Source organism: Prionailurus viverrinus, chromosome B1 (assembly GCF_022837055.1).
Source record: "Prionailurus viverrinus isolate Anna chromosome B1, UM_Priviv_1.0, whole genome shotgun sequence".
NCBI classification, from domain to species: Eukaryota; Metazoa; Chordata; class Mammalia; order Carnivora; family Felidae; genus Prionailurus; species Prionailurus viverrinus.
The window spans coordinates 149,917,930-149,931,920 of record NC_062564.1 but is presented as its reverse complement, the minus strand read 5'-3'; positions in this window follow the sequence as shown (position 1 = coordinate 149,931,920).

Genomic DNA, 13,991 nt, shown 5'->3' with positions numbered 1-13,991 from the left:
AAAGGAGATAATCTCATATCCATTTTATGCTCTCTGTGAAGGTAATCGCAGATGTAACTATAATAAAAATAGGCATAGTATATTAGAGTCAGCATGATATCATGAGAAGAATTTAGGTTTTAGAATCAGGCCAAAGAATTTGGCCTGTTTAACATTTATGAGACTCAGTTTTCTCCTCTGTAAGGTAGAAATGAAAGGCAATTTAAGAGACTTTTATATTAAGTAATATAAGATACATAAAATGTTTATTAATATATAATAAATGAATAACTATTCAATAAATACTATAAATTATGTAATGATATGAGCATCATATAAGATAAAGTTATATGTTTAAATAAATAAAATAATATCGATTAAGCTACAACTATAGTGCCTGGAATAAAAGACACATTTAAAATCTATTATCTCTCTCATTTAATTCCTTCTCCTTCTCCTAACTTTAGAGAAAGCGACGAGTACCTTCAGATGAAATGGCACAGGTAAAATGTGTCAGAGCTCTGTACAGATTGCCTTCTGTTTTTTGGGAATTAGAGGTAGGGGTAAAGAGAGGGAAGTTTTTATTAGAAATGTGGTATTTGAGGCTCATCTTGGAGCTTGAAGTGTCTGCACATGAGTGATAGGCAATGACCAGTATTATGTCATAAATTAACTTTTTGATTTTTTAAAAAGTATCTTACTAATGGGACAGTATTAAGAAAACTTCTCAAATTATTGAAGTTAAATTTTAGATTTGTGTTCTTAAATTTAATAGAAAACTAAGTGAAGAAATTATATTAACCATAAAGATTTAAAGAGGTTGTAAAATAAGTTTTTTTCAAAAACTAAAAATGTGATTTTAATTATTCTGACCTTAAGATCCCTGAAAAGCTAGTCTCTTTCCAGAAAAATTATAGGAAACTATAGCTAAACATATGAGTTGAAAGGAAAGCTAAAGTAATTTAAAAGAAGCTACTGTATACAAATAGTTTTATCATAGAGAGGATAATAAAAGATGTGCTTCAATTAATTGCACAAAAAGAGAGCACACATAGTATTTACATTACCCCAATTGATTATTGCTTTTACAACAGAATTTTCTTTCTTTCTTTCTTTTTTATGCTTATTTGTTTATTTTGAGAGAGAGAGAGAAGACACGTATGGGGTACGGGGTGGGAGGGACAGAGAGAGAGGGAGAGAGAGAGAATCCCAAGCAGGCTGCACACTGTCAGGGCAAAGCGGGGCACAAGGCAGCTCCCTCTCACGAACCATGAGATAGTGACCTGAGCTGAAATCAAGAGCCAGACACTTAACCGACTGAGACACCCAGGCACCCCTATAACAGAATTTTCTTTAGAGAAACTTTAATATCCTTTTTTTAAATAAATAAATTTGACTTTGCATAAAACTTATTTGATATGTATACGTACATGTAAAATATATAAACATACAAAATCCAGTACACAACATTAAGAAGATAAAATACCCATTGAAGGATGATATCTTGGCTCATCTACACATGCTATCTTACAGATGGTAGTTGTCACTGGTGAGAATCATATTTGCCTTTATGTATTTACTTCATGTGTTACCTATTAAAGGACCAAATTAACTCTTCACTGGTAGAAATTCGAGGTAATAGATAGGCCAGTGAGCTCACAGTTGTATACAACTTTAACTTTACTGCTTTGTCGTACACTTCCCTCAAGATCTATCAAATTATTCTGAAGTATAACACCCGGGGGGAAAACCCTCCAATTATGTAAAAATACAACTGAAAACTTTTCTAAAGTGATTAAACAAGCCAAAAGTTAACCCACAAGCATGTAATGATTGACCTTTCTTTTAGAAGAAAACATAAATCCAAATGTACATCATATATTGCTTATATATTATTTGTCATGAGATTTTTAAATTTCTTACCTGAAGTTTCCAGCCAGAACTTTAATAGTACTCATTTGCTATTTGAAAGTTGAATTTAAAGAAATCTTAGTTGACTAAGCATAACATGATGCGAAATGTGATCTTAAATAGAGGAGAGATTATACAGATTTGTTTACTCCTAAGGCATTCCACTTCCTCTACATTATTAAGCACCTAATCTTCTGTTAAAGGTGTTTTCTTCTATTGGTTTTCTGGCAACTATTTGCATTAAATATTGCCTTTGTTATTACAGTCTCTGCAACCTTCACCACCACCCCTTCCAACCAAGTATGTCTAGGCATGAGAAGATGGACTGGGGATGAGTATGCCAGATCAGGACCCCTGTCTTCTCCTCATTTGTGATGGTGCATGTTCCATTCCAGGCATCAAGCGTTTCAGCTGGTGCAGCTTGCAGCAGGACGATAGGATCCCAGGGGAGATTGAGTAATTCCCCCTCTTGCAGGAGTGGGAAGTAACTCACCCATCTTGGTGGGCAATATTCTATTGTAAATTCCAGTAGACAACACCTTTTCCAACTGGGTGATAGGACTTGGTGTTCTCAGCAGTGTACCACATTAGTCTATAGTAAGAGTTGGGGCAGTGTCAGTTTCTTAGGATTTTCATAACTTTATGGTGTTGGGTGCTTTGGCAGAGGTCCCCAGTCTGGCATATAGAGCGCAAGCCCTACTGGTTGATCATTCAAATATACTGAAACCTGGAACAGTACTTTAGTTCACCCAGCCAAGGTGGTTTTACCTGCTAACGATTTACTTTGCTGCTTTAATATTCATTTTCTTTTTCTATCAATCCTGCTCAGTGTAGATTATAGGGGTGATGGAACCTCCATTTAATGTCATGTGCTATTGCCCCATCTTGCAAATCATGACCTTTGAAATGTGACCTCCCAATCACTATATATTCCATGAGGGTATCCATACATGGTATTCTGTTTCTCCTATCCCTACTGAAATTGGGAAAGAACCGTGAGAAATAGTAGGTGGTGTAGGAATAGTTCATGTTTTCCCAACTAGAGTGGAAAGACCTGCAAGCAGTTTAAGCAGAGTCCTTAGATATGTACTACCTAAGTGGTGGAGTAAAATTCACCCTAAAATAAGTATGTTGTGAATATGATTTAACGAGCTCTATAGCACACTTCTAATGGATCAAATTCCAAATGTCTCTCTACTAGAACAAAGACCCTGTATATCTAAAAGAATACCAAGAAATGGAAATAAAAACCCATTACCCAACAAAGTAAATCCATAATAAAAATTTATGAGACATTGAACAAAGTATGAATATATAACTTATAGGGTATAATATACAGTATCCCATTCAATAGATAAAGTCATAGTGATGACAGATGATAGAATTAGTTGACAAGGACTTTAAAACAGCTATTATAACTAGCATATGGTCAAAAACATAGTGATAAGCATAAGCATGTGAAGAGAGAATAAAAGAGCTCCAGAGACCTACCCATATTAAACTTCTGGAGATGAAAAATCCATCAGATGGGATTAACACAGTATAGAAAAGATTAGACACAGTATAGAAGAAAAATTAACATCCAGACATAGTAATAGAAGTTACACAAAATGAAAATCAGAGGAAATTAACCACTCCCCTCCACCACCCTCCCCAAAAGAACAGAGCAGCCTACCATACATGTAATTATGGCCCTGAAAGAGGGAGTGGATATAGAAACAAATATTGAAAGAAATAATAGCCAAACTTTTTCAAATTTGAAAAATCACATATACACATGGATATAAGAAGCTCTAATAATCAATTTTTTTCAAAACAAAAAGAAAGAGAAAAGCACCTCTAGTGCATCATAATTAAGATGCTGACCATCAATGATTAAGCAAAAATCTCAAAAACAGGAAAATTTAGAAAAACACATTGCCTAACAAAGGAATAAAGAAATTAATTAAACATTGTAAGCAATGCAAGCTAAAAAACGGTGGAGTGACATCTAAAAAGCACTAAAAGAAATTAAAACTCTTCGAATTAATATACATACCCAGAAAATTATATAACTAACAAAATTTTTACAATAAAGACTAATTAGACTTTTCTGATGGCTACAAGAGCCAAGAGAGTCTTCCACAGACCACAAGTTTAAGAAATGTTAAAGGCAGAGGGAAAATTATCCCCAATGGAAATGTATTTCTAAACAAATGAAAGAAGAATACTGGAAATGGTAAACATGTGGGTGCATATGAAGGACTTTTTTTCTTATTTCATTTAATATCTCTCAATGTCAAATGACTATTTAAAACTAAAATAATAACAAAGTATGGTGAAATTTATAACACATAGAAAAAAAATACATGAAAAATACTGCAAACTCTGAGAAGGGGTACAGGACGTACACTATTTAAAGTAATTACACTAAAAATGATACTTACTCTTTAGAGCAGCCACTAGAAAATAAAACCAAGAGAAATATCTACTAAGCCAATAGAAATAATAATACTCTATTAATCCAAATGAAAGTGGAGAGGAAGAGGGGGTCCTGGGTGGCTCAGTCGGCTAAATTACTTTGGCTCAGGTGATGATCTCATGGTTCATGGGTTCGAGCCCTGCATCAGGCTCTGTGCTAACAGCTCAGAGCCTGGAGTCTGCTTTGGATTCTGTGCCTCCCTGTCTCTCTGCTCTTCCCCTGCTCATGCTCTCTCTCTGTCTCTCTGTCTCTCTCTGTCTCTCTCTCAAAAATAAACATAAAAAAAGTAGAGAGGAAGAAAAAAAAGAACAAAGAAGAGATAAGATAAACAGAAAACAAATAGCAAGATAAGCAAATTAAATGTGAATGGTTTAATTATCTTAATTAAAAGTTAGATATTGTCATAATGTATTTTTTTAAGAAGGAAGATTAAACTGCACGCTGTCTACAGGCATCCACTTTACAAGAAAAAAGAGGTTAAAAGAATACACACACCATGATAATATTAACTTAGTAAAGCTGAAGTGGCTATCTAAATATCAGATAAAGTAGATTTTCAGAGTAAAGAATATTATTGGGATTAAGAAGATCACTTTATAATTAAAAGTGCCATTTCATCAAAAAGACGTCACTACCTTGAGTGTGTACGTACCTAACATCAGAGCTTCGAAATACAAGCAAATTGATAGAAATAAAAAAGAAATAGATCCTCCATTATACTTGGTGATTATGGTAATACTCTCTCAATAATTGATAGAACAAGCTGACAGAAAATCAATGAGTAATAAAGGAGTCTGTATTCATGGCAAAAAAATGTATGAAAATCAGGCAATTTTGTGTAGTTTACAATACACAACATGCCTCTTTAATGAACTTTATCTGTGCTTTTTTGCCAGCGTTAATTTTGTAAAATCTGTTTCTTTTTTATTGCCTTCATTTTTTAACTCATTTTTGCCCAGGCCCTAATATTTGTTTAATTTTTTTTCAGATCAATTTATTGTAAAAATCATTAAGTTGGATTTTTAACTCTAATTTCAAAGGTTTTATGTAAATGATTCTAGTACTATATTATAAATATTACATATAAAGTGAGATAAGCAAATACTAATCTGTAAGAAGGCCAGCTAAAAAAATTAGAAATTATAAATCAATTCTTTATAGTTTACTTCTCATTTGCCCCTCATAATAATGAATTCTGTTCTTTGCATTCTCTTGAATTTCCTTGTACTGTTATTATTTTTGTTCTTATCATTAAATAGCATGTAGTATTATTTTATATTTTTAATCTTCATATAAATATTGTTAATTTTCTTATATGTGAACAAAAATGCATACATATATTTTTTGGGTAGAGCAAAGAAAATTGTAAACATATGGTTAAATCTAACCATTAATTGAATAAAACATTAGAAAAACCCTCATGAAATTGAAAGATATAAAAGAGAAAGAAAGAAAATATTTCATTCCAATAGCATGTAAGTCATGAGGGATAAACAGAGCTAAAGTGATGTAGGATAATTTATTGAGAGAAAAATGAAAATACTGATTAATGTTATGAATTAATACATTTAATAAGAAAGTTAAATAAAAAATGAAGAAATAAGTTAACCAAACTGATGCAAGAAGAAGGGGTAAATCTATTTGTCCCAAGAACCATATAAGAAATTCAGTCAGTAGTTAAATAAATTCCCACAAAAACACTCCAGGTCCAGACCAGATTTCTGAGCAACTTTTGATATGTACTGTACAAAAGAGAGAAATTACAGGAAAATCACACTGATAAGTATAGAGGCAAGTAATGACACAAATTTAGCAAAACTTTTCCAATTATGTATAATAAGCTTCAAGTACAAGTCAGGATTATTCCAGGAACTCAAATTTAACTTTCAAAAATCAATTAACATAATCCACAACATTAAACAGATTAAAGGAAGGGAAATAATATGGTGATTTTTACAGATGTAGAAAAAGCCACCAGTAAAATTCAATATTTATTCATGATTTGACAAAAAAATAGAATACTAGGATTAAAGGGAACTTCTTTAACATGATAAAGAGAATCTACAAAAACAAACTCTTTTAAATAGCTTCTTAAAATGTAAAAACAAGCAAAATTAAACTACATTGTTCAGTAATGAATTCCCATCTGCAAAGATAGCAAAAAGATTTATTATCAAAAAGTCAGGATAGGGGTAACCTTTGAAAGAAAAGAAGGAAGAAACAATAGTGATGAAGGTGTCTTCTAAGTCACCAGACACATTCTAATTCTAAAATGGGGGTGGTTACATTGGTGAACACTTTATAATTACTGTTTAAAATGTTGGAGAAAATTTCAATCTTTATTAGTCTCTTCTCTTCCCTTTACAGGGGAATCTTCCACCAGATTCATTAATTTGACTTCCTGAATTTCTGGCTCTCCTGATTTTCCTGCCCCAAAAATATTTTCAAGAGAACTATAACCACTCCAGTCAAATTCAATGCCTATCTCCCATTCCTCCAAACAAATACACAAACACTATGCTGCAGACCCATTTCTCTAGCTGTTCAATACGAAAAGAACCTTGCATTTAATTCTGGCTGTACCACAATGTCATAGAAAGAACAATATATGTAGCCAGTCACTAATTTCAACTTTACTATTACTATTACTACTACACACACACACATACACACACACACACACACACACACATATTCTTGGACAAGTTGTCAACATGAGGGTTTTGGTTTCCTTGCATGTGAAATAATATCTTTCTCATAGAATTGTAGAGAATATATAAGATGTATATGAAATCTATTTATTAAAATATCCAAACCAACTTTTCCACAATTTGAATTTCTTTAGACTCCTAATTGAACAGTTCTGAAATAACTAATTCCTAAGGCCTAGCAAATTTTCTCTTTTATCAAATTGCAAATGTGAATGATTTCCAAAAACTCTGTTAAAACAGAATAATAGGATAATGACACCTTGTTTTTCATTGTTTTGCTGTTATTATTGTTACCGTCTTTAGATTTCCCATGGAACTAAGGAGTGAACTTCTATTGATGAAAAAAACTATTCTCCAGCTGTATTTTGAAACCCAGCTATATTTTACTTCAATAGTCTTGAGAATTACATTAGACAATCTTACATATTTCTTAAATTGTAAGGAATATATTTTTAGAAATTTTAACATCTAATAATAAGAAATAATTTATATCATTTTAATAATTTTATGTAACATGCCATTGAGTCCTATATGTTGCTAATGAAATCGGCTTAAACTTTTAATACACTTGTTATTTTATAAATAGCAGTGGCCCTAATGTAAAAAGACTTTCCTGGCTAGATATCAAGGAAGTTATTGATTAGAGAATAGCCATGAAATTTCCTATTATAGATGTTGTGTATATTCGTGTTGGTTTTGTATATCTATGTACATAAACAGACATACACATGTAATTTGTGTGATACCATGTATTCGTTTTCTACATAAACATATCTTTATATTACATATTTATATAAACACACAAAAAAGGGGCGCCTGGGTGGCTCAGTCAGTTAAGCGCCCGACTTCTGCTCCGGTCATATCTCCCAGTCCGTGAGTTGGAGCCCCGCCTCAGGCTATGTGCTGACAGCTCCGAGTTCAGAGTCTGGAGCCTGCTTCAGAGTCTGTGTCTTCCTCTCTCTTTGGTCCTCTCCAATCGCACACTGTCTCTCAAAAATAAATAAACATTTAAAAAACTTAAACACAACAAATATATACACAAATATATACACAACTACATCTCGATAAACCTTATATTTATTCCATGAACAAAATTAGGAAAATCCTAAGAATTCAGACTCATGATACCTGGTCAGCATTATCCACTACCATCCACTTGGGGGCGGCATATCCCAAAGTTGGAGGAACTAGGCTCTGGAAAAGAAGTCCTGAGTGAAATCCAGGTCTAACCTAAGGCCTGATGATACACATTTGTAATATTATAACTTCAAAGGTGCTTTACAAACAGTTTCTTGTTGAATGGTCACAAATGTCTGTGATATTAACTTTATTTTATAGATGAAGAAATCAAGGTCAGAGAAGTTAAGAATTTCCTGACAATTGAAAGCTTTGGAATCAGAACTCATTTCCACCAGTCACATACTTCTCATTTAGAGGCTAAATTGTTCTTTTCTTTTGTCTTCAAATTTTATTAGCTTTCCCATTCAGATTGACAACTATCACACATACATGATCATGGCAATCCGTCAAGGATTTCAGTTATTTAATGAAAAATTTGATAATTTTTTCTTATCTTCTTCTCAAGCTTTTCTGACTCCCCCATCCCTGTGGCTAATGTTAATCATTTGTTGTATATTTTTCCTGACTATTTACACACTCCTACACATATGTACCCACATATACCCTAATATGTATGTGTATGGGGACATGCATATGCATATATATATATATATATGCACACAGATGTATACAATATGTTTATTTATTTATAAATACTATGTTTTTTTATTTATAAGAGCTGATGTTGTTGCTGCCTATGACATGTTTTTATCAAAATAATATCATATTGTGCACGTTAATCTTGAGAAAGACAAAAGTAGCCTTGAGAGCTGTCAGCTGGTCTGTCCTACCAAGAATATCACCTTGACCATGTTTCCTATTTAACATAAAAGATTTTGCAGAACTCCAAAATCCAACAGGCTCTGTCTGTGACTGGATAAATGAGACAAAAACAGGATCACTCTGTAATCATGACTAAGCCCAGACAAAAACAAGAATACCATGGAACAACAAAAATAGTATATATCATTCTCTTTTAGCTAACATGGGTGACTAATAGTTCTCTAACCATGACAGCTTTAGCTTCACTCCATCCCTCCCACTACCTAGATAAAATATAAAGATTTTCATCACAGAGTTGCTCCCATTTTCTGACTGGACCACCGTAGGACAAACCCCACCATCATGACCCCTTTCCCAAATCACTTAAAACAAACCCAAAGTTTCTTGATGCAGTATGTAACAAGTCTCACTTTTTAAAAATGTAATCTCTTTCCAATGTGGGCTTGAACTCATGACCTTGAGATCAAGAACTGCATACTCTACCAACTGAACCAGCCAGGCACCCCATACAAATCTCACTTGTATGACAGGTGGCCTTTAGCACTCTACAATTTGCTTCTTAAATTTGCTATACACCATGAGCCTTCTCAAGGTCAATATAATTGACTTATTTGGTAGTTTAGGTTTACCACAGTTTGTTGTACCAGATCCATACCGGTGTACAAAAAAAATGCGATTTTTGTTACCACTGTAAACAATGCTACAATAAATACATACTGTTGCTTCTGTTTATTTTGAAGATATTTTCCAATAATGACATGGCATTTAAAAAAATATTTTAAATTTTTTTAATGTTTGCTTGTTTTTGAAAGAGAGAGAGACAGAGTTAATGGGGAGGGGGAGAGAGAGAGAGAGGGAGACACAGAATCTGAAGCAGGCTCCACGCTCTGAGCTGTCAGCACAGAGCCTGATGCAGGGCTCAAACTCACCAACTGCGAGATCATGACCAGAGCCCAGGTCAGATGCTTAACTGACTGAGCCACCCAGGTGCCTCTATGGTATTTTTAATTATAGTAAACTTTATTTTTTAAAAGCCTCTTACATAGCACCTGGGTGGCTCAGTCATTAAGCATCTGACTTAGGCCATGATCTCAGGGTTCGTGAGCTCGAGTCCCACATCTGGTAAGCTTGAGCCCTGCTTCAGGTAAAAAAAACACAAGTCCTGCTTCAGGTGAGCCCTGATTTTCTCTCTCTCCTCCCCCATTCCCTCTGCCCCTACTGGGATCCTCTCTCTCTCTGCCTTTTGCTCACTTGAGCCCTTGCCCCCCCCCCCCGAAACAAAAACAAAAACAAAAACACCCTGTTAAAGGAGCGCCTGGGTGGCTCAGTTGGTTAAGCACATGACTCTTGATGTCTGCTTCTGTCATGATCTCACAGTCAGGGGATGGAGCCCTGTATGGTCTCTACCCTGAGCATGAAGCCTGCTTGGGATGCTCTCTCTTTGCTCCTCCCTGCTTGTGTGTGCTCTCACTCTATCAGTTTTATTCTCATCTGCAGCAGTAGATGTCACAAGAATTTTCTTTGTCATTACAGAAGCTGAAATGATCTTTTACCATCTTAATAAACAGTCTTCTATTAGTGTGCTTGGGAATCTTCTTCTGTGTCCATTCATTCATTTAGTGAATATTATTTAGCACCTGCCACTTATTATTCTGCATGCTGAGCATACAGTAGCATACACGCAGATCAAGTTCCTACACTCTCGGAGTTTGTATTTTTTGAGAAAAGACAAACTCTAAACAAGTAATGAAATTAATATATGTTAGATGATGATAAGTGGTGTGGAGAAAAATTAAAGTTGGTCAAGAGAAAATGGATTGGAGAGTGAGCTATTAGGTTTATAGAGTGTTCAGAGAAGTTCTCTGGTAAAATGACCTTTGAAACAACTGAGGGAGTGAGTCATCTGGATGTTTAAGGAAGCATGTTTCAAATACAGAGAAGAGCTGTAGTCTGAGGCAGGATCATGCCTAAAAAGCTCACAGAGCACTAAGAGGTCAGACAAGACTGGACAGGGGAAATAAAGAGGTCCAAGAGATAAAAGGAACGATACATTGAAACTTGAAGGCCATTATAAGAACATCGGTTTCTACTCTGGTGACAAATGCAGTGTCGTGGTAGGGTCCCCTACCTAAAGAATGAAAAAACAAAACAAAACAAAACAAACCCTCAAGGCAACCCAGCTACACACATATGTAGCAACATCCCTCACGACCTTGTAACATGAGACCACTTAATCAGACTGCATGTTTGTGTGTTACCACATATGGGAGACAAAGAATTAGAAAATGTATTTAAAAAAAACTATGCCACGTGGCGTTCAGGGCTCAGTTCTGCATGTAGGAACCCAACTGAGCCGTGCTGACAAAATTGCTTCCTGAAAAAAAAAAAGGGCCTCAGTGTCACTGGCGACTCTCTGTGCGAGAAACTTGCCACAGTGTTAACAGGAGGGTTTTAGGCTGAGGAGTGGCATTATTTGATTCCTGCCTTTATGGAAGCTTTCTGTCCTGGGTTGATGGTTGAAGGTAAAGGCGAAGGGCTGAACCACAGAGACCAGTTAGGAAGTTGTTGCTGTAATCAAAGCTATTAGTACCAGAAGTTTGGGGAAAGGTATTAGTGAGAGATGTGGTGAGAAGAGATCAGATTTGGGATATACTTTGAAGGTAGTGCTGCAAGTCTTAGGAAAAAAGGAGTAGGGAATGATTCTAAGGTTAATTTACTTGCACAATTGAGAGAGTTGACATTTACTGACATGAGGTTGTGCTGGAAGCAGGTTTGGAGTTTGGAATCAAAATTTCAGTTTGGAACACATATATTACACTGGACACACTCATTTAACATTCAGGTAGTCATACTGAGTCACACTTTTGGAGGCAGAAGTTTTAAACTCAAAGCAAAAGTCCAGAATGAAATATAAACTTGGAAGTCATCAGCTTGCAGATGATTTTGAAAACAATGACAACAGATGAGCTCATCTATGGAGTAAGTATAGGTAGAGAAGTGATCCAAGAACTGAGTTCTGGATGACTCCAGTATTTGGAGGTTGGCAAGATGAGGGGAAAGCAGGAAAGGAGACTGAGGGAGAGCAGCCAGGGAGGTAAGAGAAGAACCAACTGGGAAAACAGGCATACCTCCTTGTATTGCACTTTTCTTTACTGTGCTTTGCAGATACAGCCTTTTTTTTTTTTTTTTTTTTTTTTTTTTTTACAAATTAAAGGTCTGTGGCAACCCTGTCTTGAGCACCATTTTATAGCTGATGGCAGCAAGTCTCCTAACACCATTTTCCCAATAGTATTTGTTCTGTCACATGATGATCATTCTTGAAATATTCCAAACTTTTTCATTATTGTTGTATTTGTTACAGAGATCTGCGATCGGTGATCTATGATGTTACTATTCTCATTGTTTTGGGGTGCCACAAACCACGCCCATACAAGACAGTGAGCTTAATTGATAAATCCTGTATGAGTTCTGACTACTCCATCAACCGGCCGTTCCCCCATGATTATCCCTCTCCTCCCTCCCCGTTCCCTGAGACACACCAATATCGAAATTAGGCCAGCTAATAATCCTGCAATGGCCTCTAAGTGTTCAAATGAAAAGGGGTCAATCAATAAGGCAAACTTCATTGTCATCTTATTTTAATAAATCACCGCAGCCACCGCAGCCTTCATCAACCACCACCCTGATCAGTCGGCAGTCATCAACATTGAGGCAAGACCCTCCACCAGCAAAAAAAAATGACCACTCACTGAAAGGTCAGATGATGGCCAGCATTTTTTTTAGCAACAAAGTATTTTTTAAATTAAGATATGTACATTTTTTTAGACATAATGCTATTGCACATTTAATAGACATGATATAATGTATATATAGTGTATATGTAATATGCACTAGGAAACCAAAATATTCATTTGACTAGTTTTTTTTTGGGATATTTGCTTTATTGCAGTGGTCTGAAAATGCACCTGCAATATCTCTGATGTGTAACCGTAGTGTTCCAAAAGCCAAATGGCAGTTTTCAAGAAGAAAATAAGAACTATCTGTGTCCATCGCTGATTGTAAGCCTATTGAGATTTGCCATATAATTTAGCAATATGAAGGCTTTTGGTGAACTTGGCAAGGGCAGTGTGATAAAGTGGTGGGGGGTGGGGGGAAAGCCTCACTGGAGTGGATTCAAAGAGATTGTGATGATAGTCAACACCTAAGAGTTTACTGTAAAGGGAGCAGAGAAATGAAGTGATTGCTAGAGGCCAATGCAGGGTAAAGAGATTTTTGTATATATATTTTTCTAACATAGAAGGAATAACATTCATGGGATGAGGGAATGATTGTGCAAGAAAGAAGGAAATACTGGTGGAGTGAAATTCTTGAAGAGGTAAGAGGGTGAGGAGAACTTATTTTTGCAATCCTTAGTTAAATACCAAGCCCCATGACCTTGAATAAACTCCAGAGTACTGAAGAGTACTGAATATATTTAGTTAAAAAAATCATTATAAAAGTGAACATGTACATCATACGTCCTGTAACAACGACGGAAGTGCCTAATTCTCCTCATGGCTTTCAATGTCCGTAAGGAGAAAGCACTTACTTTTTCAAGTGAACATTGTTCTGAAAAGTAACTAACCCCAAGATTAGCAAACTTCCCAAGCATGAATATACCATCCTTCTTTCTTTATCTTTAATCAAGGGGGCTCCGCATATTATCACTAAACTTTTATTTCTCAAATTTAGCTGTAGCATTTTGTAAGAAGTATATGATTTAGGATGAGGTGAAGATAAGTCTTTCAATAATTTCATAAAAACAAATAAGCCACAGAAAGAAAAATTTTGAAAGCCTCAAGTATTCAGCCTTTAGGATTCTGACTCAGATAGAGGACCCTCGCTGAGCTCAGAGCCATCTGGAACCAGACCTAAACTGTCTGGCTTAACCTGAATATCACTGTTTCTCCACTTTTGCATTGTAGTCTTCTGAAAAGTTTCTGTACCTAGATGAATTCAAGATAAATGGTACTATTTTCATGAGAAGA